At 47.0% G+C, this 27,063-nt stretch overlaps 1 protein-coding gene and 1 long non-coding RNA gene across 2 annotated transcripts in view; both read right to left on the bottom strand.

Moving 5' to 3' along the window:
• Window positions 1-27,063, bottom strand: part of LOC117236755 (dentin sialophosphoprotein) — a 148,819-nt gene that overhangs the window by 50,230 nt on the left and 71,526 nt on the right. The gene's annotated exons all lie outside the window — the stretch shown is intronic.
• The window catches only part of LOC117236756, a 36,737-nt gene that overhangs the window by 1,012 nt on the left and 8,662 nt on the right, over window positions 1-27,063 (bottom strand). The window contains exon 2 of the long non-coding RNA XR_004493905.1: window positions 25,978-26,017. This is a non-coding gene — a long non-coding RNA (uncharacterized LOC117236756). The remainder of the gene's footprint in view (window positions 1-25,977; window positions 26,018-27,063) is intronic.

Here is a 27,063-nt window from a genome sequence, read left to right as displayed (position 1 = left end):
TGCAACGATATTTCCAAACCGGTGCAAGTGTGACAACGACCATACCCAAATCCACGTCATTCCGTACTATCTGACAGCGAACCGTCAAGTTCTGACCTTTGCACATGGCCCAACATTACACTTTCCCCATTACGTAGAGCAATCAGGATCCTCCCCTTGCCCCTCAACACCTACAAATAAAACAACATATAAGAAGTGCAAGCATTCGACCACGAGGCGAGTCTTTGGTCTTTAGTCTTGAGTCTTGTGTACAGTTTGGCCCTGATTTGAACAACTATTTTAACTTTGCTACTTTATTGTAATATTATGCTTAATCATTTTCGTAAATAAAAGCCTACGAAATTATAAAAGCACGGTCAAGTTATTGCTCAGCTACTCCTTCTTTTATCATTAATTTTACGTGACACAAGCCGCGCCATACAAGGCGAGAAGAGAAACCGAAAATCGTGGCTGAACTATTGGATAACCGTCTCGGTCGCGTAAGCACCGAGAAAACGCGTGGAAATTTTAATATCTCGCGACATTGCTATCGCGATAACGACGCGTGACGTATGCCTGATAAGATCGAGCTGTTTCGCTGGCGAGTCGTTCAATGTAATTGGTAATCGACGAACGTGAATCGAAAACAGGAACGATTAGGAGCTGAAAGAACCGCGACCCCTTTTTCTCGCGCTGGCTTTTCATCGAGATCCACTAAAGGGAAAAACAAACAGTCGAGCAGCAGCCCTTTCGCCCCGGCGGGCCAGAGGGAAGTGTTTTTGTCGGTGTCGTTTCTCGTTTCGACCACGAAAAGGATATACGTGGACGCTCATCCTGTCACAGAACTTTGTTTTGCCTTTGAGTCCTTTAGGCGACGTGGGTGGTCCTTCCTTTCACGGATCCTTTTCTCCTTTTTCCTACCGTGATATCGTGGAGCGTACCAGACGAAAGACGAGTTTGATGATACGAGAAGGATCCCTACCAGTTCTGGAACCGTACGGTTGGAACGATAAATCGCGTTAGTGTGTTATAAACGCTAAAATAATTTAGTTTAGCTGTCAGGATCGTCGACAGACAAAGGCAGGAAATACGCTTCGGAACGAAGTTTCCCGAGGTTTTACTTTAACAGAAATAACTTTGTCGTAGGATCCTGCCTATTTCGACCGTGCAGAGACGTAAAATGAAAAAGCGATAAGAGATATATCGTAATACGTAATGTCTAATAATAAATGCACGTGTCGAATCGTATTTTCCTTTCGCTAGATCAACGATTGCCAACGAATACGTACGAGAATTCGAACGCGCGATTGAATTATCGAGAAATATTCCTCCACGCTTTGAAAGATAACCTACGAATAGATAGAAATCTTTGACGCTGTAACCGAGAACGAGTATCGGCGTAAGAAACCAGCCGAGTCCGTAATTTAGTGTACGTCTGGACGAGCTTTAATCGAAATGCCAGAGACTATTGGTGGAAATGTCGGCTGACAAATGAATAGTACACCGAGGACCGATTGTCTGGTCTGCTAGATCCCCTTCTATGACCGGAGATACCTGGTAATCCATACGATTATTACTCGCTAGGATATCCAGGCTCTATTGTTCGCGCAACACCTTCGCTCCGCGGAATAGATTTGTCAGCAAATTCGTACAATAGCTCCGCCTTTCGAGCCAGACCTGGCCCGTTCGACCTCTCGTCGAAAACAGATGGAACGCTGACCCTTCTTACTTAGTCAATACCAATGATATAAAATTAATCGCCGAATATCTTGTACACGCAGACTGGCGAAAGCATTGGAACACGCGTTCGGGATCGTCGAGTCTCGCGACAGCGCTAATTTTCAAAATATTTCTAGAACGCATCGTATGAGCGTAAAAGTTTCCAGTGGTAAGCGACGAAACATCTTCGTAACATGGGCTTTTCGTAACATTAGAGTCGAATAGTTTTTCTTACGAAAAGAAGAAAAAATTGTTTAATTCGAGGGGAAAGAAACGAAACAGAAATTTGTATAAATCGTGGGATAAGCGATTCGTACGATACGAACCTATTTGTTGGTTTTTCTAACTATCTGACCCTCAATTCGTACAGAATGTCCTAGTAATTATGGTGCAATTAGCAAGCAGGTGATTTAATACGAAGATATAAATCCTCCTAATAAATTAATCGTGATATAATCAAGAAGGAAGTGATTTTATTAGGGGAACTTATTTTTTCACATAAAACCACCGCCTTGTTGATCGTACCATGATTACCAGTACGTTCTGTATAATAAGAATTCACGATCAGATAAGCAAATTCAATCGGTAGGAGACCATTTAATCCTCTCAATATCGATGGAAATGGCGATGTAACGCGACTATACGATGTACGTAAAATTTCAAGAACTACCTGATGTTCGATCAAAACGCATAATGTTACGTGTTTGATTAAAAACCGCGATATAACGATATCATAGAAACGAGTATGTACGGAACACGAAAGAAGAAACTGTCTCACGCGTGTGTAATCATTTTACGTAAATTTTATGTGTAGTTATTTACTCGTTAGTTAATACCACGTACTCGTACGATGGATTTTAAAACAGGAAATATCAGGTTGTCCGGAAAGTGTCTTTCTTTCGCAAACGTGTTTTTCACAACAATGCACCTTCGTACAAACGTGAAACCAAGTCTGTGAAATGTTGTTTATCTCAACAGAACAAAATGGATCGTACGTAATTCGATAAAATAATACAAAACAAGAAACGTTGTGTGCCTGTTATTTCCTCATAAAACGAAAGAAACTCCTCGGACAACCTAATACATACGCAATCGCTCACGTGTCATTGCAAGCTTTAATAGTCCACGCTCGTATGGGCGCAAGAATAAAACAGTCGATCGTTCACTAATTGAAATTTCGTTTGAATAAAAACGATATAGCTGTACCGTGGTCTATAAAGAAAGGAAGAAACAAAAGCAGAAGCATGGAGTTTGGCGCGCAAAGGCAGCACGCGGCATGGCACCGGTTCTGGCAACGTGTAATCGAAGCAAAGGAAGGGACTCGTTTCCTTCGGGCCTGGCCGCGATCTCGCGGATATTACGTCGCGTTATATCACGCGCGCGAACACGACTCGGCCTCGCTTTCGACGCTCGCCTTTCCTTTTCTGTTCTGTTCCCTTCCTTTCTTCGGAAGGATCCGCGGCACCGAACACGGGCCGAGCAAAAATCAGGAGCAGGTTGCACCGGTATCCTTATTCGCGAACGCGCGCCGGCTAAACGAGTTTTAAAGTGCCGGTTTTATTGTCGGCAAAGCGCGTACAGCAACTCCTTAAGCGGCTCAGCCAACGACCAGGATATCGCTCGCTTCGACGAATCCTCGGAATCGTTCGCGTTCGAATCGCAATTTAACCGTCTATCGCTCGATTGCCACGCCAATCCGTGCTAGGACGTGGAACATTCGGATTCGCGACGCTTCGCGTTACGAAAGTATCGTGGCAAATTAGCCGTATTGAAACGTAGCGTTTCGTAGTTTCCCGTCTCGACCAACTCTCGCAATCGTGCGAACTTTATCAATTTATCGCTCGATCACCACGCCAGGCAATGATAATTTCCGAAACGTTAAGATTCGCGGTATTTCGTGTTGCGAGAGTATGATAATTAGACACGGATACGTATGCAAATTCGTATTTTTAATACACAGAAACGAAGCAGTCGAATTCAAGTGGAACTTATTTCGCCGAGCAGAACCTTACAACGAACGATATACGTATTTTCCACGTTTTCCACATTCTTCTATAATGTTCTTGTAGCATTGAATTCTCTGGAAACTCGCAAACAGCCGCAGGGCAATCGTGGTTAACTAATCGAAACGAGATATATATACCATGACATTTCACTATGTAGTCCAATGTTGCAATTTGCACTGCTTCGCGTTGCAAGGATATCGTGGCAGGTTGGTCGAATCGAAACGCGTTAAGCCGCCGTTTCGAAACGTATCGATGTTTCGTCATTGGAAAATGATCTTTTTCAATGTCTTCTTCCTCCTCTTTCTATGGGAACACGGTAAAGATATCGGAGCGGACAGGTTCGATATCCTCTTTCCAACCACGGCATCGCTCGTTTCGTGAAAGGATAACGAAGAGGTTCTTCCGCGCGATATCGAGAAACGATGTTTTCGAGGAGAACGCCTCGATACCACGCCTACTGCAAACTCGCGCGACCCACACGATTCACCTTTCTGCTTTCTACTCGGTAGGCAAACAGCGATAGAACGTGAATTCTAAAATCGCTATCTCGATGTACGAATTATTTTAAAAAATAATCTTCCACTGATCACAGCGATTCGTTTTGGAAAACGCGAAACAAAGAACGTTACGTGCAGTAGTTTCCATAGTCGTAAGTTACAGGACACCTACTTGTCATCGGTACGTTTAGGATAGATATAAATAGATATTTTAATCGTAAAATGTTCCTTTATTTTTTCACTCAAAGTACACGAGATTGATTTTCCTAGGGGCAATTATAATACAAGCAAATTGGACGATGTTGTGTACCGACGTGAGGAGTAACGCAACCTGTAGGTTGCATTAGGGAGGAAATTACGGAAACGTATTGTACTAAAATTATAAAGATGGCGGAAAAAACACAAGTACGATTTTGCCCAATTTTTTCACTCTAGCGTCACTTTACGACTAACGCTTAATATCAACGATCGCACTGTATTTCAAAGACTTTAGCGATCCTATCGTAACGAACCTTGCGTTAAAAACTAGCAAGTGTTCCATAACTTCTAGACAGAAGCGTATGTACCATCGTTACATGATGCGTCGAAAGATAAATTCGATAAGATCGATAAGATCGACGCCGACGGAACGACACAGAACGTGCAGCTTGGTGGAAGGTCGAAAGTGCATCGACTCCGGCCGGTGCACCCGTGAGACGGTCTTTAATCGAATGCAAATACGTGCAAGTTCGTCGGTCGGCTGAACTGTACATGGCACGACGGGAATCGGAGTGGGTGCTTCATTCACAGAACAGCCGGCTTTCACGATAACCTCCCATACGCGTCCGTTTACGATCGTTCGGTCTCTGTCTCTCTGTCTGTCTGTCTGTCTCTCTCTCTCTCTGCCTCTCACCTTTCCCTTCTTTTTACCCGAGCTCACGGCCCACGCCTCCTCTTTATTTCCAACTCTGACGCATCCTTCGCCTCTCTCGCTTCGTTTCTGTGTCACTGCACCTTTCTTTGACGACCACGTCGGTTACGTGGATCCCGCTCGTTCTCCTTCCACTCGTCGGCGTTCCTCGTTGTCTCATTGTCAGGAGAATCGGAACTAAACAGCGCCGGAACAAACATCCAGTCGAAATCCTTTGTCTCTAAGAGCGAAGTTGATGGTCCCTTCTCAGAAGTAGTTGAAAGCAGCGTCTTATTATACTTGGTATTTTCGCATGTTCTTTCGCACGCCATTCGAACCGCCGATCGCGGTGAAATTTGGCGAGCCACCACGACGCGATCTTCCAAATTTTCGAATCTTAGCTTCGCGATTGAAAAGATCGTAGCGCGACTAAAATAATCGATCGGCTGAATTAAGAATAACAAACTAAGTCTGGCGTACGTCGAAGACAAACGCGTTAGACGGTGAAATAACTAGCGAAAAATCACGAAATAAACGAGCAAACGTGCTCGCTGCTAACAGTCTCTCGTATCTTTCCTCCCTTTTATATCGCACGATTCTTTCCTGTCAACAAACGCTTCCTATCGCGATATTACAGCTCTAAACACGATTTACGTCCAATTATATCTCGGATAAAACCGACTTCACGCGGCGTGAAATTTTTCATTTTCTCATTACGCGGTCGCCGCTAGGATAAGCTCGGTGGAGAAAGGAGAGGCGTCTCGATTCCGCCTCGATTCGAGAGGCAGGTTTGCGTGCAACAGTGCGCATAGGTAGCACTTTATTTTTTTCGCAATCGAAGCGGCCGAGTGCTCTCCAGGTGCGATGCTAAAAAGTAGTTAGGATTAACGTGGCTCTTGAAAAGCCACGGGTATCTCGTTCGAATGGCACCGCTCCGCAATCGGGCTACACGTACTTCGTGAGATACTCGAGCGCTCGTAATGGGCTACGAGGCTCGAAACGACATCGAGCAGGAGAAAACGAGGGAGGGAGAGAAAGGTGGCTAGACACGCAGGAACGGAGCGAGCGAACGAGCGAACGAGACGGAAAGAGAAAGAGAGGGTGGTAGAGAGACACCAGGGACCACAGGAGAACGAGAGAGACGGATATGCTTAAATATCTCGGTGCTCCAGCGGTCGGCCATAGACATGATTTAACCGGCAGTTCCAAACGATTACGACAGTGCTATACTTTGAATACGTTGCTCTAATGCGCTGCTCGACGTTACCATCGCGTTCGCCTGTCTCCGGCCCGGATGCTGCGACGCGATCGTATCGGTTCTGTCCAATCGTCGCGTTAAAATTCGTCGTTAATTACTATACGCGACGATATTAACCGTCTTGTGGTGTTCCGCGTCACGTTTTTACACGTAGCAATAACACGCGGCAAAGATCGACGAGCCTTTTCTAACCGTTTAGTGGTCTTTCCGCGCTCGCGTCTTAAAGCCGAATTTACGTTGTTTCGCTTCGGAGCAACACGGCGGATGGACGCTGCTTTCATCTTTGCTTCGTTCGTGCGTTTCAAAGCAGCGTTGATCCGCCGTGTTGCTCCAAAGCGAAGATTTTAAGTGGAAACGTATCAATTGGAACGAAGTTGTACGAAAGTAGGGCTACTCGAGTCACCTAGGCTCGAAGATCTTGAAATTGAATGTTGAACTTGGCGCGGGACGGTCAAACTCGCACGTTACGAGTAGACTGACAATAATTCTGTTCTTCCTTTGACGAATATCGTCCCCGATAGATTCGACGAAACGATACGAAATTTAGTATACTTGGACCTAATTAATTAATACGTAAATGCCACGATAAATACGACAGCGCGCTAGTATGACTTTGCAGCTACGTTTATCTTGTGTTTCCGGATTCGTTTCGAGTTTTAGCGATACGATTGTGACAGTCGAGCTACGTAACACGGTAAATGAAGTTTCAAGCTGCGATCCATAATACGTTCACGTACACGTGTACGTATAATATGTTTAGATACGCGTTAAAGTGCATTATTTGAAAATATCTTTCCCGCGCTTATCAGATTCGTACGTACAAAAACTTTTTAACTTTATCTTCCGATACTTCTTTCTCTCCTGATCATCGTTGCTCGTTCGTTTTGTATTTCCCTATCTGCTTCTCTTCCTTCGTTTCTCGGCTGTACGCTACGTATCTACGCCATCTACTCCTCTGTGCAGAAAAATGGATTATTCGACGCGTACAGTAAATGAAATCAAGCCGACTGTGGCGTTGAAGATACGGATCGAATGGCGAATCTCGGAAATCCGCGAGCCAAGGCAGGTACGCGGCTGAAGGCCCAGGCAGATCGAGACGAAGGATTCGATAGGCGGATCGACGCGCACCGGTACGGCGCGCGGTTCGCCAAGCGTGTCGGAAACGGAGCGGAGCGACGGACTTCCGGTTTCAGCGGAACTGCGTCACGAAGCAAAAGTCGGTGTGCGCGAACGCGCGTCCACGTTGGGGGGATCGGCGACGCGAGCGAAACAGAGACGCGACGAAGATAGAGGACGAAAGCGAACGGAAAGGGCAGCGGGCTGAAGGGAAGAAAAGAGAGCGAGAAGGAAAGAAAGGTGTCGACACCGGCAGGAGGACCGCGGATTCGCAGTTGCTGACCTGGGTTAACGGCCTACCAGGAAATACAATGCAACGTTGTTTCGTTGGCTGGCGTTCCGCCACTGCGACTTTGCTCGCGCCTCCTCCCCTACGCGTCTTCGTCCGTAAACCGAGTACAGCGGCTAGTCGTCGACGCCAACCTCTTGTTTAGTCTTCTGCGCGATCCGCGACTACTGCCTGCCACTAAGCTGGCTATCCATCGACTCTTATCCTTAGAGCGCTAAGCTTCTTCCATCGAGGCGCCACTTTCCTCGCCGACAAAGTACGATATTGCCTCGTTAATGCCTGCTTCATAGACTCGCGTATAACTGCAGCAACTCAGTACGGCAGATATCGATAATCTTTTATACAACGCGTATATGGCTATCTTGCGTCGTTTAACAATTAGTTAAAAACACAACGGTAAATTTTTCTTTACGATACGCGCTATCGATCCGTTAAAGACAACGGTAGTAACTGTGAACAATTTGCGGTGAGGCAACATTTCAGTCTATCGAACTTTATTTTCTAACGTTCTGGCTATGACAGGCGATAGTTGCGATAGTCTCATCTTCCATAACTTTCCCCAATTTTATGAAATTTTGGAAGCGACGTACAACATCGTAGCGAACCATTGCTTCGTCCTTAATGGGCTAACGACACGAACGATATTGTACCTTTGTTGCCCATCGTTTCGCGTAACTATACTTTTAGTCTCGATTTAGGAAATTTCGGTAGCCCCGACAACGGATCTATTTTCTTGGAAATCTCGAAAGTTTTACAAGGATGCTAAGCACGCGCGAAATAAGCGTTTCCAAGGTCACGGTAACCTCGAGAACGCGGCTACTGTGGATCCTCTTGTCTCGACTGAAAATCACGGCGGATGCTCTCGATGGTAACACGACTAGCCGCGCCGGTCGCGTGCGTTAACGCGTTCTCCTTGGAAAATATGGAAGCCGTACATTTCCGGCCAACCCTGGTAAATTCCCATCGTTGCTGTAGCGAGATACACACGGCGACGGGTTCACGATTCGCCGGCCACGACGGCGAAATCACCGGCGCGCTCCCGCGAATATTTCTTGTTTGTCCCGGCTCGAGGGAGGAAATGAGCGCGACGACCTTCGTTGCTTCGTCCCCTCGCCAATTTCTGACCGCTCCGAATCCAGCTAACCCTCTGTCCAACGATGTTTCGTTGCGCGAGAAAGTCTGCCTCGTATACGCCCCATAAGGATCAGGTCGTTTTCACAAAGATAAAGTAAATAGAAAAAATGAAGCGAGAAATTAGTAGGAAATTATGAAAAGTCTGTAAGGATTTGGAATTGTGAAAATTTAGGGACGACGTAACGCGCGCGATTTGCCAACATTTATCCGAAATCGTTGGGTCCTACCAATACAGAATTAAAGAATCGATCGTTTGCCCGAATAATCTGCTCCGATTATACGCCCCTGGGTATAGACTCCAGCTCGTAAATACGAGGACACCTGATGGTCTCGTACAAAACGCGATAATTAATTTCGATTATCGAGCTACGATTAATCGATAAGAATTACGCGTTCCGGTGCGAAACGACGATTCGGAATATACGACAAGAAACGTTGAAAAAAATGTTCGCATCGGAACACCAGGCACGTAAAGATAAAAGAGTTTGGACGATAAAAGTACAACTCATCTACACACGCGTTTACACCATGCTTTATCCTTATCTTCGAAGGACGAAGAACGGTGCACGAATAATTCGCGAACGAAATTTCGAAACAATTGGAAACATCTAGCGGAGTTGACTGTATCGGCGAGTCCGGCGCTGTGTGAATAGAGCTTGTCCCTGGCCCATATAACGTAGGTAAGCTCCATCCGTAATTGCGTAACTGCAGCCGATGGTAAAACGCAACTGTCGGCTAGGTTAGATCGTAGGCGCGTAGAGCGAGGAAAACGGAACGACCGAACCACGCCGAAGAGAAAAGGAAAGCCAACACGAGTATCGCGAGTGGGAAATTCTCGTTCCACTCTATCGACCGTCTCGGCCCTTTCACGAAACCAATTATCCGTGCTCGTTGCACCTTTCGTCGTGTTCTACTCGCCGCTTTTTCGCCTACTATCGAGATCGTAAACAACAACGGATAAAAACCCGACTCGGTTACAGTGCCGATGATTTCCGCGCGCTTTTCTCTCGCTCGTCCAAACTCGAATCGAACGAGCGAGGTGTTTTCCTCGTTGAAACGCGATTTTATAAGCGTCAGTATTATGTATTTATATCAGAATACAGAAGCTTGTTCCTGTTTTTCTATTAGCGATTTTCGGACGTTGCGTCAATATCGAACATAGGTACGTACGTTCATAAGCACAGTTGCTTCTATTAATATTCGGATATCGCGAGCCTTCCGGAGATACTCTACGTTTAAATACGTTTTATCCGCTTCTTTTCTTTTTTGTCTCTCCACAGTGTGTAAAAGAACACGCAGGACCCGCTTCGAGAGTCGAATCGTAAATTTAATAATAAGTTTCTGAGATACAACGAATCGATCGTGTACGCGACACTTATCGAAAACGTCCAGATACCAAGGTTCGGAATGGAACAGGCTTCCCAGCAAATTCGGGAATTTCATCGTCTTGGGCATCTACCGCGATTGGACAACGCAAAATCAAAACTGGAAAACTGGTGTTCAGTTACACCCTGTATATTCGTTTACGGCGGTATCGTTGAATTAATCGTTCGTCCACGTATTAAAACACTTATCGCGGTCTTTACTCGATACAACGGCGTTAATTACTTGATATATGGAATGTTTAGTACGACAAGTGACAAACACTGGATAACGGTGAAATTTAAAATCATTAACTAGCGTTAAATTTACGCGAAATATACGCACGCGCGATGTACGCGTTTCGTCGTTACAACGCTAATGAAATTTCAAAATGTTCCGTATAATACACATAATGTATTCGCAAGAGGTTTCTACAAGTGTTTCAATACTTTCGCGAGCTACCGTGTACGTCCAGTTGCGTGCATTTGACACACACACACATACACACACAAGCATACAAAATACCATTCGCGTTGGACGGTGCGTGTAGCGAAAACGCGCGCGTCTATCTAAAACGCTCGTGTCTAACGCTCATAGGAAATTGCACCTTTATGGAAGGCTGTCGTTCGAGAGGCACGAGTCCAAGGTGAACGACGTCGCGTTAATTTCGCGGCGTGCATCGGCTAGCTTCGTTCGAGAGATCCTGCACCCGATAAATTATGCAACGCGCGTCCGTTACTTCGAAAGCCGGCAAAGAGATGCGAAGGGTCACGCGATAACGCACCGCGTCTAACGTTCTGCTGTCTCATACGCCGCGTCGCGTTGCGCTGCATCGCGCTGTCGCAATATCTGCGCGTTGGATACGGAACCGTTCTACGAATTACACGCAGTTCGGTCGAGTAACGCGTACCTGCAAGTAGCGATTGCTTACGAAAAAAATAAGGAGAAAGTTAATCTGAATACGAGTAAGCGATCAGCAGGCGGCTATTCGACGCGCGAAAATAAGTAAGAAACGCGGAATAGAATTTAGAGTCCGTGTACACCGCGCACTCTACGTATCGTTTACCTGTATTTTCGTTCTCTTCTTTAAAAATGGAACGCGAAACTGGCAGATTAGCCGCGAGGAGTTCGAAGGCACCGGTCTATCTGCATAAAAATGGAAGCACGAAGCGGAGACAGAAATAAAGTAAAGGTTGAAAGAGGTAAAATTAGCGTTATCGGGTCGGCAACCGTGCTCGAGTCGGCGCGTTATCACGAATGTGAAATTAACGTCGGGTCGATCGTTTGCTCGCTGACTAATAGGGTCGTAATATTCGCATTTCGAGCTTCTACTTTTCTTAATAGAAAAGGACAAAAGTTGCAACTTTCGATCGTTCGGACAGCCGCTTTAAAATTCCGCGAGTATACGCGTCGCGTCACGAGCAACGGTCGACCACGCAGACGAAACATGGTCGGCGCTGGTTCGTTCGTTACACGGATCGACCTTCCTTTTCGCGCGTCCACGTACATTTCCGGCACGATAAATAACACACGCCGCTCGCGGCTGTCGACACAGCATATACGGATGTATGCACGCGCAAGAAATGCCCGTCGAAAGTTCCCCGTGGTCGATTAGGCGTTAGACCGCTTCTTGTCCCACGAGTCGAGTCATTAGTGACAAGCTCGTTTCGCTTTTGCTCGTCGGCGATCAAGTTCGCGAGAATGTTAATCAACGAACACCTATCTCATCGGGCGAGTTGTCGCGAGCACGTCGCGAACGGGTCCGGATAGGTTTTTAGTTGATTAGCAGCGAGTAGCGTAGGAACTCTGCTCCACCGGACGAAATTTTAACGTCCAGCGCCCGGCAAGTTACGAAATTACTCGTCGTTCGACCGGATCTCTCGAGTTGCGACTTACGAACTCCGCGCATCGACGACTCATTTTCATAATCGAGCGTTATCTTTATCCGCAAGATACGTCATTGCCATCGGTCTACGTAACGACACTTTTTACACAGCTACTCGTTCTCACGACGACTATAGCTCGTTCGTTTTCCCTGGTTCGGTTTCCCTTCGATCGGCACACCTCTCGCCTCGTCTCCAGTGGTCGAGTAGGATCGATCGCGCGTGCGATCTCTGTCGAGCCGCGACGAAAAAACCGAGATATTTCGCACGCATAACTGCGATGGCATGCCCGAGCTTATCGATTATCCGCCAGCCTGTTAGGTACGTGCCCGCGCGTGGAACCGCTGTCACAGGTTCGCTGCAACTAGGCGTGCCTATGCACGCGCCTCCGTGCGCACCTACCTGTACACTCGCTGCTCCTGCATATTCATTGCCTCTCAAACTCGATCCACCGTATCACCGCTAGCAGCGAGTTTGCTGGGTGCTACGAAGATGGATCGTTCGTCTCCGTGACTTTTCTCCTGGTCTTTGGCAGGTACCGTTTATAGAGATTGATAAAAGGAAAGAGAGATTAGTTGGATTAACCTAACCCCTATGCCGGCTACCCATTTCAGCTCTTTATTAAGTGATTTTTTACGTTCGTAGAAGATACGTCACAGAGTTCCCATACGTTGGGATATTTCTTCGATTCCTAAATTCATTTCTGTGAGAAACGTTTGAAACATTGGAATTCTAAGCGTATAACGGCCACTAAACGTACTTGTCTTTCATAGCCGCATATACCGTTATTCCCCGATATGAAGCATTTTTTTATCAGCTTCTGTACGTTTCATTTTCGTAGTACCAAACGTTCGTAGTTACGCGAAAGCAACATCGAAAGGTACGAAATTGGATATACCTGGATCTGATTCGTCTTTAAACAGATAAATGCTACGCCGAATACAACGGTGTGCAAATATCTTTCGTAGCCACTGTACGTATTTACATTTATCAAAACGTATCAAACTATCGCTGTGTATTCGGTGTACGGAAATAATACAGGCTACTTGGGTTACGAAACGATCGCGAGGAAGGGTTAAAGACGCTGTTTTCTGGGAGCACCGTGTATATCTCGTGGCATCGAAGCCCATCGACAGTACCTGTTTAGCGAGGGAACGCGCTTACGCGAGTACGCCACGGTCTAGCGTGGTGAAACGATGCAAGGAGTGCTTCGCGTGCGTTGCTCCGAAAGGTCACGATTCCACGCGTCTCCATATGTTTCTCGCGGAAACCAACTATCCCCGCAACGATGAACAACGATACGCTTGAACCGTGTGACACGCCAGACTATCTATAGAAACTATGAGAAAGTCCCTTCAAAAATTTGACCGCCTTCTCGCGTTAGGCCGCACCTTTGTTACATTTTCGCTCACGGATTATCACGGTTCGATCGGAAACACAGAAGACATCCTGTGTGACGCGTACAACAGGCAAAGAGAGGAAGGACAGAGAGTCGTGGAACGGGCCGATGAGAGACGGAGAGGAAAGCCGGTGGAGAAGTCAAAGTTTCGCGAGTGAATCTGCGGGTCGAGCTCGCCCGATGGAAGGCAGAGAGCGGCGGGGGAGGACGAGGAAGGTCCAGGCTCTCCGGATGGAGATTTAGCCCTCTCTAAGTAGAAGTCTGGAGTCCAGCACGCGGCTACGGCAAGAAGGTCAACGCACCTCAGCCAAGGACACATTCTAGACCCACACAGAGGGCTTCCTTGTGTGAGCGCGGAGTGGCACGGCCAGCCGAGAACAGGCAGACGGGCCGAGCAGTCGGTACCGACACGTTTACACACACCATTTACACAGACGACGATTTTCACAGACGATTCACACAGATACAGCCACGCACACCGCACGCTCTCCTCGCGATCTATGCAACGCGCACGTGCAACCCCGTCTCTACACGCGAGATGCACAGTGCACACGCAGACGCGGAAACACCGTCGCCTCTGCCTCGAGCGAATCGTCGTTGGACTTCCTGCGACGGACATCCTGCTATCGCTCCGCAAAACGACGATTACTTCTTACGCGTATCGATGTTAAATTGTGTACGATCGTCGGACGTTTCGTTTCCACGAGAAGTTTGAAAATCGGCGACGAAATTTGGCCAAGTTAGCTGCTTTTGCGAAACGTATATACCAGAACGTATCAAGGTCGATCGATATTTGTATTCAATCGAACGTTGGTATCGAGAAGAAATTTGCAAACAGCGATTCGAAAGCTAGATATTCTGTCGCGTACGCATCTATTTTCAGAGAGTACACTGTACACGTTGCTTTGGAATCGCCATACCAAGATTCGGTGTCGCCTACACGCGCGTAAGATCCAGTTATAGAAATATGAAATTTTTATATCAACGTCTCGATTCGTTTGAGCGATACGACTCGAAAAAAATCACCGTTCGCGATAAAAAACAGCCGGTCAGTAAAATATTAAATTCATGCAATTCGTGCTTCATCCACGGTATTGGATCTACGAATGACACGACGTACGGCTAAGAGGTTCGTCCATTTTCCAGAGAACCGTTCGGGAAGGATTATCGCGCATTTTCTACCTTTCCGTGCCGCGAGAATCCGAACGAGCCGTATTTCTGTCCCGCTGCTGATATGAATAATGGATCGCGCAGTTCCGCCGAAACGAACGCGTTGAGAAAACCTTTCGGCGACAGAGTGAAAAACAGAAGGATTACGAAGCCATGAAACGCGACGAGAAGGCTGACGCGAGACGAAAAATAAAAATTGTAGGGAAACTTGGAGAATCTGCAACGCATTTCGGTCAAAGTTAGATCAACGATGCAGCACGGTTTTGCGGTTTCCGTCGATCGTTTTAATTCTAATACTCGCGGTTATTTGGTGGAAAGGAAACGTCACGTTGAACGTAAGGAACACGTTGCATGTTCTAATCTTACGCGATATTACGCATTTGTAGGAAATTCGAAAGTGCAAAATCGCACAGAATGCGCGTAATACGAAAAAATACACGAAATATCCAAAGGATAGCGCTTTTTATGACACTCGATAGACAAAAGAAGTTCCTATCCAGATTCTATCTATATTTTCAAAAATATGAATTTGCGGGAAAGTCGGTAATCCACTCGTGGAGCAGTGTAGATCGAAACCTACTCTACGAGGTTCGAGGTTCCCGTTCGATTCTCGAGGAAGAATCGCGAGATGTAGAAACAGCCGACGAAGATGCGCAGTCCAGATCTAGAAGGAACATCGTGGGCTCCATCGTGGGCTCCTTCGCGGCCGGTCATGCAACTAGGAACAGGTTTCTGCCACTTTCCCAAACACCACTGAATTTAGTTTTAGACATACATAGCCTACCACAGAAGCAACGCGGTTCCAATTATACAAGCTTTTCTAGGTTAGATCCTTAACGCTTTGACACGATTTAACGTTGCACGTACGTAACTCGAATTAAACGTCCGAAGTTATCGAGAACCCGATCGTTGGCGAGACTCGCAGCAGAGAAAAGAGCAAATAGGCAAGAGCCACGTTGCGTTACGTGCAATTGGTAATTAGCTACGATCCATCGGCAAGCACAACGTTATGCGTATCGCGTACGCGGTGTTACATCGTGAATTAACAGCGTTGGTTTGCCGTGTCAAAGGCCACTCGCTGTCCCTGAAAATGGAACACCGTAACCGAACAAAATTCGATCGCGTGTTATCTGTCGTCCACCAGCCACCTCGACCACGTTCTCTGAAATATAATTTTATCGTCTCGCGAAGAAGAAACTCTCCAAAATGTATTAAGCAACGTGCAACGAGGACGCTCCACCTCTTCGGAACGTCACGAGAAACGAGGAAGGACTCTATAAATTTTATCGAGCGACACGAACGATCGCGTTACTTTTTTTCCAACGCACCACGAGGCAAGGGAGATACGGCGAATCGCATCGCCTTCTCGTCGATTCCGGTCCTCGCTGAATCTTCTCGCATTCAACGTTTGCTTCGCTGATTCCGGCGAGGTCGTGGCGAGATCTGGAACGAGGCGCAGCGGATACGCGTTGCTGCGTGGCGAATCCCGGCGGTAACGAGCGCCGGTTGTTGGTTCGAACGGTCGGAACGGGAATGGGTGGTGACGGAAGCGGTGCGCGCGTCTGCGCCCCCGGGGACGCGATTCGTGCGCCGAGAGTACGCCGTTCAACCCCGATTCGAGGTGGCGTCGATGCGACCGTTCTCTCTCCCTTTCCATTTCCATTTCCGGCGACTCGCGTGCGAGGGTTCCTTAACCCGCGCGTGCCTGCGTATGCGTGGCCAGCTGACCCCGACATGACCCGCGGTGACGTTAACCGAGGTTAAGAGCCGCGGAGAACGGCGATAGCGCGCTAGGGAAACGGTCATGGACTTCCTGGGAATCCACGCACTTGCCATATCCATGTTTACTCGAATCTTGTTGCAGAAGATTCAAAGTTACATAGTCGAGTTAAAAGCAAATCGAAGAAGGAGAACGTTTTCCGCTGGGTTGTACCGGGCCGAAATTCGTCGACGCCAGTTCTATTAACAAAAATTTCACGCTATCGAAACGAAACTGGTAATCTGATAAAACGGAGCATCGTATCGAGCGTCCTGCGCGAAGGTAATCGAGTGTCAAATTACATCACAGAAAACTCGTTACGTCTCGTAAAATAGGATAAGTAAAAAATACGAACAGCTGGCAAGTGGCATTGATCAACTCCATAAATTGAAACTGGAAAACATCGATGTGGCAACTCCATCGATGCTACGAGCACGGTTTTCGTAACGTGCCTTGGAAACCTTAGAATTTACCGTCGTTTATGTCATCTTTCCGAGACGAAGCAACGGGACGATGAAACGACTAACAGATAAAATCGATCGATCCGACTTCCGAGAGGCTGGCGCGTTTCTACAAACTTTTCCGCTTTCTTTCAGCCACGCGTGTAAGTCGATTCCTCCCGTGTCAAAGCAATTAAACCCTGTAGAAATAGATCTTTCGATCGCTGGCAGATAGACGAATGTTCGGTGTGCCGTGGCTGAAAGCCCCGGAACGGCAGAACGATCCTTGAATTCGCACGCGGACGATCGTCCGACTCCTTGGTAGTCTATCCCATTCTAGAGAAGAGAGCGTGCTTGGAGGTGGGGTGCCTGGTTCACGATGCACGCGCGGCCAGAACGAAGGCTGGTGCAGTGAAAGATAAGGAGAGAGCCGAGAAGGAAAGAGGTGTATAGAGGAGGAGGACGCGAGAACGGGACGGATAGACGAGCAGTCAGGTCCATATCCTGGGTTCGAAGCCCGCTGCCGCGGACTCGCTGCGCTCGAGCTCTCCTCGTATCCGCTCTCTCTCCTTCTGTCCCGCGGCTAACTCGCTCGGATCGTTCCTCCCGGTCGTCGTCTTCTTCTCTTCGTCGCTGCTCTGCCGGGGTAATTGCACCCTACCAAGGCCGACAGCTGATGCAGCCACCAGCAACACACGGAACGCCGCGGTGCACAGCTGTGTGGACGAGCGAGAGCGCGTTTCCTTCGCTGAGTGTGCTGGTGCGCACACGCGTACGCGTTTACGAGGCCCTCCGTGTGGTGTACACGGGGCCAGCAGCCTCCTGCCGTCTCAGCGCTTTCTATCTCTTTCTCGCTATCGACGAGTCTAAGCTCAGGTAGAAGCTGAATTCACCGACGCGGCGTATACACGACCAGCCGGAAGAAGCGAAACAAGGAGGGGAAGTTACCCACGACGCTGTAAACATCGGGGCCCGCCATCTTTAAACACCCTGATACATCCGTCATGAGGATCTCGTGGTGTTTTCGCCCTCGCTTTCCTTTTCTTTCCTTCCTTTTCCTTTCTCAAACTTTCTACGGTGTTGCCCCGATACAACCGCGTTTCGTAACTGAACCGAACTCGATGCGTTTTTATATCTTTACGAAGAGGATGGTAGGAACGGAATCGCAATTTTAATTTAGCACGCAGAGGACATGCGCGTGAGAAAGTTTGGTTTTTCTAGTCCGCAAGAGAGCAGCGTGGAAACGCGAAAGTTTGATCATCGCGATGGAATGAGATGCTACTCTTACGAAACGACTACGAAGCAACGGAACGAGTATGTGAAAAATTTGCGTCCACTCGAATCAACGAAGTTAGAGGCGAGTAACTGTACGTTCTACCTTCTGCTGTCTGTTTTGCGACAAGTTCGCGTAAAACTCGGCAAGTTCTGTCGCTCGGCGCACAGCAGATTCGAGACGGCAAATCGCCTTTCGAGAACGAGGCGAGCCTCCCGATTACGAGGAATTTTATGCAAGCAGATAAGATCGCGCTGTTGGCTGGGATCCCGCCAGGAACGACCGCGTTCCGTCTTGGAATATTCCCGATGATTCGCTGATAATCCCGTCGCGGGATGCGCCTGTTTCATACGGTGCAAATTGCTTCGGGAAACGACCAGCCCGCTGCGTATCACGTCGCGTCTCACGGAAAACTTGCCAGCTAGAAATTACGCGCCGTAATTCTCGCCTCTTTTCTCAGTCGTTAAGATAAATGCGGGAATGTCGTTAATGGGCAAAAGATTGTAACAGATAACGAGAAACGGCGATCGCCGGCGACGCGATGATCTTAAGATCGAACGGCGCTACATCTTCAAACACCTCGAAGATTCCAAGCTACAGAAATCCGAATCGCGTTCTCTCCGTTGGTTTCTTTAATCGTTTAGAGAAGATAACGGTTCTTTCGTAATGGCAACACACGCGTCAACGAAGAGAATAAACGTAACGCGCAGAGCCGAAACAATTACAAACTGCAGAAGCCTCGTTCGGATCGGTGAAGCTGCATCGATTTAACGCCACAACTACCAAACCAGTCGAACTTAACCGGTCGAAATTAACGTTTAATTTTATAGTAACTTGCGATTCTCTACGAAGAACGTAATTAAATAGAAATTACAGATGTCGATTGTTCTGTCGTTGAGTAACCGAAATTCGAGTCTACGTTCGTACAAGCGGCGGCAAATGCTATATTTTCCAGTACGCCTTCGAATTTCAAACTACAATTTGTTTGTCAAAAAGCTGAAAATCTTCCACCGCTTTTCGTTTCAAACGACACGCAACACACAGCGAAGAGTCGTCGAAGAAACTCACGGACGAGTTCTCGAACGATCCGTCCTCCATCGATCGATCGATCGATCATCTTGTATACCCCGACCATATGGCAGGATCTGACGTAAAAAATGAGCAAGAAGGAAAGCGAACGTTTCCTTTCCTCCTGTTTCCACGTCCGTGGTGTTAACAAGCACGCGTCCCGCTATTGAGCGCGCCTCGGGCCTCGCAGATGCTCGTCGCGAGCTCTGGAAACAGCTGTCCGTTCGAGACGCGCCGAAACCGCTCCTTCGGGACAAATGTCTCTTTACGTCGTATCTGGTTGCCTGGTTGGAACAGGAAACCGACGTGACACGAATAATTGCGGCGTCCACCGCGGACAAGCGTGAAATCGAATCGATAGGTACGCCAGAGCTCGGCACGAATCGTTTCGACAAAAGGGCGTGGAAATGGAGAACGGACCGACGTCCGGCCGATCCTTTATAAAGAAACGAACGGCATTATTCTCCGCAACTTTCAATCGCGCGACGACCGCAAAACGCAGCGGAAAAATGATCGAGGTTCTGTTTCTCTTTCTCTCTTTCTCTTTTTCTCTCTTTCTGCTGGACGATGGACTAAACGACGATGTTCCGGGAAATCGAAGAAGGGAATCGAAAAATAGCGACGCGGGTCACCGCAACGGGGGAACGCGGCTTTATTACGGAGTTTGATCAAAAACAGTAGGGCCGAGTCATCGTCAGTTTTTAACCGTCATCCGCAAAAATCAACCTTCGCGGCCGCGCCAATATTTTTCCATCAAAACTGATCGAAATCAACTCGCCCCCCTCCCCCCGTTTACTCTTTCCTATGTATTTGCAATGACCCGCGAGATCGTTGGAACAGCTACAGCGACCCTCGCGAAGATACCGCTCGGTAACCACACCGATCGACTGACTCCATTTTTTACGCGGCTGTCAATTTCGCGAACACGAAATTAACGTTCGACATATGTCACATCTCGAAAGACGAATCTTACTTTCGCAAATCGATTTAGCACGAAGAGACGGGCAGGACGAATCTTTAAGAAACCGTCCTCGTAATTGACATTTCTCTCGGCATTCCAATTCGCAGAGTTAATCGACGTAGTTTCCAGATGGCTGGCGTACGTACGTCGATTCGAAGCGATTCGAAGCGATTCGAAGCGATTCGAAGCGTTTCAGGTGCCATCGCTGATCGCAAGTATCGCAGGTGTTGCCGCGCGAGACAACGTTATCGTACGAGCGGGTGGCTCGACCAGGAGCGCGTGAAAACGACAAACGACGGAGGAGGACCGGGTCAGGTTTTTCGGCCCGTGAAATCCCTCGGTGAACGCCGCGAGCATTCCTCGAATCTTTTCGTGGCCCTTCGTTCCATTCAAGCGGCCATTGTGCCACGGTCCGATGATTCTCGACGGTTTCTATCTCCCTCGCTTCTTTCCCCCTCTTTCCCTCGCCGCTCTCTCATCGCCAGGTTCCTCCCTTTATCATTTCCCTCGCTTGTGGCAGCAAACGGCCCCGTTCCAACGGCTTCCACGTAGTAAATACGTGGGTGGATGAATGCGGCTCGACATCCAGCCGTAGCTAATTCTTCTCGTGAGTTTTTCACCGCGGCGTTCCATTCTTCGAAATGGAACACCCGGAGCGTTTAGCCAGATGAGAACACGATATCCTTCAGCGAGGGATCGAGAACGCTTTTCGACCTGTCTCGTCGCTGCGACCTGTTTAAGTCGCCACGCGACGAATCGATCCTCGACTCTGCTCCGAAGCTCCCTGTGATCGACGGCCACTTCCTCCTTTCGATTCGTGCAACCGCGAGCTCGCGTGCGTTCTAACCGACAGATCGGTAGCGGAACACGTGCGAGCGCAGCAGAAGTCCATTTGTCTGAACTCCACTTACTGGAACGAAATTTTAGTCAATGGTCTATTAACCGAACTTTTGCTATTACGTAAGCGAAAAACACGTAATAGATAGCGAGGAAAATTTCTCGATTACACGAACCGTTTGTGCCTAGACGAATTCGGATAAACTTTCGTTCAGAGTTCCACTGTAGCGGAATACGCGGCATGTTCACGCCGTCAGTTTGCAGCGTTTTTCTCGTATAAATGGTAGACTTTCAAGAGAAACGAGAGAGAAACTTTTACACTGCCTTGTATACAAGGTATCCTGCGAAAATTATAGGATGGAAAAGAAATTCACTGGACAACGTGTGAATTCATCTCGAATGACACACGATCTGGTGTATACGTTCGCTTCGTCCCCTCTATTTTTCCGAATGGAGCAAGAAAACTTTTTCACGCGCCAATCGATGCGCCACCACGATGCAACGTACATATCACGTATAATAACCCGCTTAGTATAGATCGGTGTAACAGTAGCGTAAATTACCACTCGAATCTGAAAATGCTTAGTTTCAGAGATACTTCGATCTCAATTTCACGAAACTGAGTGGACCAATTATAGGAAAACAAAGATGAAAGTATCGCATTGTCTCCTCTTGTCTGTCATAGCCGTATCGACGGACGATTCGTACATCGGTGGATAAGGAACAAAGGGACAAAGGTTGAAAGGAGACGCGCGATGGAAGATCGAAAGGGAACGGGACGAAACAATAATACGCGTGGATGAGACGACAGCCACGCGACCTACATTCCTCCGACAGGTGGACTCGTGTGTTTGAAAAAGAAGCGAGTCTTGTCGAGGAACTCTCGATCAGCCCTTGTCTACGTGCGCGTCTCTCACGAGCGTGGGTCTTTATTTTTCGAAGCGATAGAAGCTCGAGAGTAGGGGAAACGTGATTGTCAAGTTTCGATGCTGGTCGCTTTTGTTCGAAGAAACAGGAAGCTTGTCGGTAGTCGATTACGAAAGATACGAAGATCGCAGGAAACAACGCGACAAGTACATTTTCCCTGGTTCCCCGAATTTCGGCTCGCTTTACGACTAACGAGCAACGTTTTAATATGAAACTAAAGCTAAAAATAGTAAGATGCTATCGTCATTTCATAAATACCAACGACACGATCCTTTCTTACGGTTGTGTCAGCCAGTACGATCTAAATAATATGCCCATTTTCCTGGGAAACTACGTAGCCAAGCGTAATTCCTGCCCATCGCCAACCGATTTCTCCATGGTCGCGCGTCAGCAGATAAAAGTGTCACGTTGTTCGCTGGATGGTCACGGATCGATTAGATTAAGCTAATCTCGCGGTCGATATCGTTTCCTTTACCGGAAATCCGAGATTTTGGAAAACGATACGCACGCTCTGTCTTCGTTCATTGACGACAGAGAAAAAGCCTGGTTTTTATCTTGGTCGAGTTATCTGTTCCACGTTGTTATTACGAAATTTTCGAATCGCCGCGTTCAGCAGCGGCTTCGTTGGTGTTAATTAATTGGTAGTGGAACACGTAGCTAATCAATGATCTCTTTTGCTCGCTGAAATCGCTCCAACGGTTTCCTCTTTTCCACGGACGTAATTAACCGTGGTTCGTCGGTTCCCTTTGCTCGCATCGCGAACCACCGAGAAATCGGGCCAACAATGATCGATCAGCTAACGTGTTTAACTACCAACAAACTCGAGCGCCGTTATCGGTTTTTCCCATGTATCTGTGGCTGCGCGTCTTGCGCTTAATTTATTTTCCATTTGGTCATCGTCGACTGGTCGTCGATATTGGCAGCGATTAATATTAATCGTAAAATGTCATCGTCGATACTAGCTCGATACTCGGCAAGATGGCCCTGATCAACGAAATGGCGCTTACTTGCCGCAACATCTGAACCAGCACGCGACGATACTTGGTGAAAATTGAAGGGTGGTCTTGTAAATTAATCCCACGACCTCGATAATTTTTAATAGCGATCGTCTTATGCCTGGCGCGCACTGTCACGCGGCGCAAACCTCTATCATTATCGTGATTTATAGACATAATCTGGTTACGACCTCGTGCGATATACCCAGTGCTCGCGTGTCCAGCTCACGGCCAGATGCAGCCGCGTAGTTCAAGGTGTGGATAACCGTGCGCTCCAAACGCTCTGGTCTCGATTCAAATCAAGACGAGTTTCGTTCGCGTAAACCGGTTGCGTTTCGTCTCTGCATCGTAATTAATGTACCGTGCCAAGTATACCTCGTCGAATAAATCAGCGTTATCGATGCGCGTGGCAGCCGCCCTATCAATGGCGTGTTCGTCAAATCGCCGATCGTTCGACGTATCACAGCGTGTGACGATAGAAGGCGCGCGACCACGAAGACCAGAGGCGAACGAGATTATCCGCACGAAGCTTCCTTTTGCTTCTCTTTCGATTCATGGAGTTAGCGGATCAGGAATTCATGGAATCCGCGGTATCTCGTTTCGATGACGAGGAAGATCGAGATCGACGAAGTTTCAGGTTTTTCGTGACGCGCCAAAGTTTACTATCAAACCCTTGTTCCACTCGTTTATCCCGTTGAATCTTTTTTAATCCTTTTATCGATTAAAGTCTTTGCCAACGTATCGCAAAATTCCTTTCACGTCGAGTCGCGCGAATTACGAGAAAAACAATTACGCAAGATTTTTTTAAATAAACGCACGCACAGCAAGTTTTGACTAGACCAATTATACGAATAGAAATTTAAAAAACGATTATACGGAATACGGAAGATCTTGCGACTACTTGTTTATTAATAACGTTAAGAACGAGACAATTTTTACGTATCGTAATCGTGTTTGCGTCCTCGTCGCAAATTGGTCCATTTGCGTGTAATAAAAATGGCGATGATTTCGAGGAAGCGGAAGGAACGTTTGTGGCATGCAACGAAATTAGTAGACTTTCTGTTACTAATTCGGTTGAAAATTGTACGTTATTTGGATATCCGAGGCCCGAGTTTCGACGGTTTGAATACACAGTAATTCGACGTAATTGACGTCAATTGGCTCCTAATTGACGTAAAAGTAAATGACGATCGTTTGTTCTTTTATGTAATGTGCCATTATATGAAGTACAAATAAGATAGAAGGAACGAGCGACAATGTCAAGTATTTAATGAAAGAGCGCTATCCGTCTGACAGTCCGTCTTTATGTACCGTATCTTGCCAACGTTTCGACCATCGTGTCCACGTCAAATACCGTTCGATTGCGATATTCGACGATCTTTACGCGCGATCGCGCTTCTCCAGAAATTGCGAACCGCATCTCACGAAAACACTCGATGTTCGAGAACGAAATTTTTCAGGATGAACAATCTACGCGAACGGAAAGTTGATCGGAACTGAAACAATCGATCGTTTCGTTCTACAAAATGTTCCGCGGATTTGTACTCTGACGTATGCAAGAAAACGCTTCAAATCGTTACAGCAGAAACAATTATTTTCATTTTTCAACGTAAACACGCACACATAGGAATAACAGAAACCAGAAGAACGCGATAGGAAGAGAAATTATGGCTTTTGGAAATAAATCAGAATAAAATTACCGCAGAACATTCCGGTTGTCTACACAGCAGTTAAAAATAGCAATTTTCTACATTTCCTTTCTGCAATGTACATATACACGAACACGCGAAATTATTATACGTTATATATGCGTAATATGCCGAGTGTTACGTAGAAGCGTGAAAAAAAATGGAAATCAGAAATCGATTCGCGGTATAAACTTTTTGTACAGTTCCCTTCTGCCCGGTTGACTCGGTTGATTTATGCCAAGAGGTTTAGGGAAGTTTTGCGAGGAGAACCGCGTGTAACCGAGTTTCGCATAACTTTCGCCAAACACCAGAAACATGCAGCAATCGTCTTCGTCTCGATTAACTCACTTGGACCTCCGTTTCATGGCGTCTTCTTCGATCAGACCGCTATTGATCACGCTTTAAAATTCACCGATCGGGGACGATCATCGATAGATGATCGATGACGAAAGAGGAGCAAAGACGACGGGCGTCTGTTCGTTCAACCGACTGCGAGAAAACTGGCCCCACGTGGAGGACGTGTCGAGCTAGCACGAAATACGGCCAGTTTTATTTTCGTACACGCCTCTTGGGACTCGGCATACCCCATGGACGGGCCATGCGACGAGTGCCGATTTACGATCTCATCGACCAACGTCTCAGCCACCCCACAAAGCTTATTAACCCTTTCTTCCACGCCAAGTCCCGTATCTCGTACAGATGGTGTTTTCACGCGTTGTTAACACGATTAGTATCGGTAAAATTTGGAATCGAACTTGTATAATACAGGGTGGGTCGATAAGAAATATTTTACGTATTAACTAAAGTAAATCGTCGTTTGATTTTATCATCTGAAACGAATTATGTCACGTTCCAAGCTACTCGTCGGATGCACGAGACGTTAATTCCTAATATCTCACATTATCCGAGATATCGAAGTATAATTAACCGTTGAAACATCTTCCGTGTCTCGTTATCTTACCGAGTCAAAGTTGAAGCTTCTTGTCTCGTTAGAATATTAAAAAAAAAAACTTGAAAAAGCCTCGCGTAACGTACTCGTAAAAAAGACTCTGTGGCAAGCGCTCGAACACTTTCACGATGCTGCTCGTATATCACGGTAATCGTTCGAAGAAACGATAGCTGCGAAAGTGAAAAAAAGTTGGCGAGATGCGCAACGATATGATTTGTTCAGAAGAGTGGAGATCGTGGAATGTAATTATCGCGTTGATAAACGGATACGATAAAAAGCATCCGACAAGCTCGTTTGTAGCGCGAGACAGGGAAAGAAGGGAAAAAGGGGGGGGGAGGAGCAATCGATAAAAAGCACGTCCGTGACCATGATTACTTACGTAAAGGTAACTGGTTGACATCGATCACGTAGTTACATACCTGCAACGGAAATCAAAATGAAAGAGTATTATTAAAAGATCGTCGAGCCGAGGCGAGGTATAATATGTAACATTAACATGTAACGTGTCGCTTGAAATTATCTTCAAATAATCGTAAAACGGTGCGGAAAAATTTCCCGTCTCTCGAGACGATAGCGTCTAATAAGACGAATAGAACACGAGCTGTGGAAAGAACGTGTTGTAGATACAAGGAACAGGAAGTTACTGCACGTAGAGAAGTTCGTGTCAAAAATGTGGAACGAGATTTAGCAATATGAAGCCTCGTTTTCAAGGAAACACGCGTCCTTCGATACACGCGTGTTCGAGGAAACGTCAAACTCGATCTACGGTACGATTGTTCCGTGTGAAATAATAACGGTAATAAATTTGAGTAATACGTTTAAAGTATCTCGTTGGGGGAAATCGAATTGGAAAATTCGCAGTGCGTACGCGTATCCAATTAATCGCGTACAGACTCGATTTTCTCGAAGAGACGAGTTCGAACGAACAAAAATTATATTCCAAGAAACTTCTCCTCTAATTAATGCGTTCTTTCCGTAACGTGATTCATTAAGAAGAATTATCGTTTTCCTGGACTAATTAGAAAAATTATACGCAGTCGTTACTTGCAGCAAGCATCATGTAACGCACCTACGGCTATTACGTTGAAGGCTCTCGTTAACAAACGATCGACGAAGATCGATCGAGATCGAAGAACTTGAAAGACTCGCAGATTAGTCTCGCTTGGCGTGAAAAAATATCAAACGCGCCAAGGACACGCGAATCCTTGACGAGAGAAGCCTCGACACAGGCTGAATCGCTCACCGTGGAATTTTCTAGCAAAGGAAACCGTATTCGCGTAGCCTTGTCATCGAGTCGCGATGCGACGCGTCGATAGCGTTCCCTTGCGCTAACCCTCGACGTTCTAGCGCCAGAACAATACCGTGACCCTGTCGTCCACCGACTAACACGCGTTGCATTTTTCGCGTGTGTCGGGGACGCGTGAAATTCCGATGAGTTCCCTCGTTTTAACGAGTATGGAAATTA

The sequence above is a fragment of the Bombus vosnesenskii genome, unplaced genomic scaffold (genome assembly GCF_011952255.1).
Source record: "Bombus vosnesenskii isolate JDL3184/JDL3185 unplaced genomic scaffold, Bvos_JDL3184-5_v1.1 scf7180000013352, whole genome shotgun sequence".
In the NCBI taxonomy this organism is placed as follows: Eukaryota; Metazoa; Arthropoda; class Insecta; order Hymenoptera; family Apidae; genus Bombus; species Bombus vosnesenskii.
The sequence above is the reverse complement of the archived record's forward strand: the minus strand, read 5'-3'. Positions and strand labels throughout refer to the sequence as shown.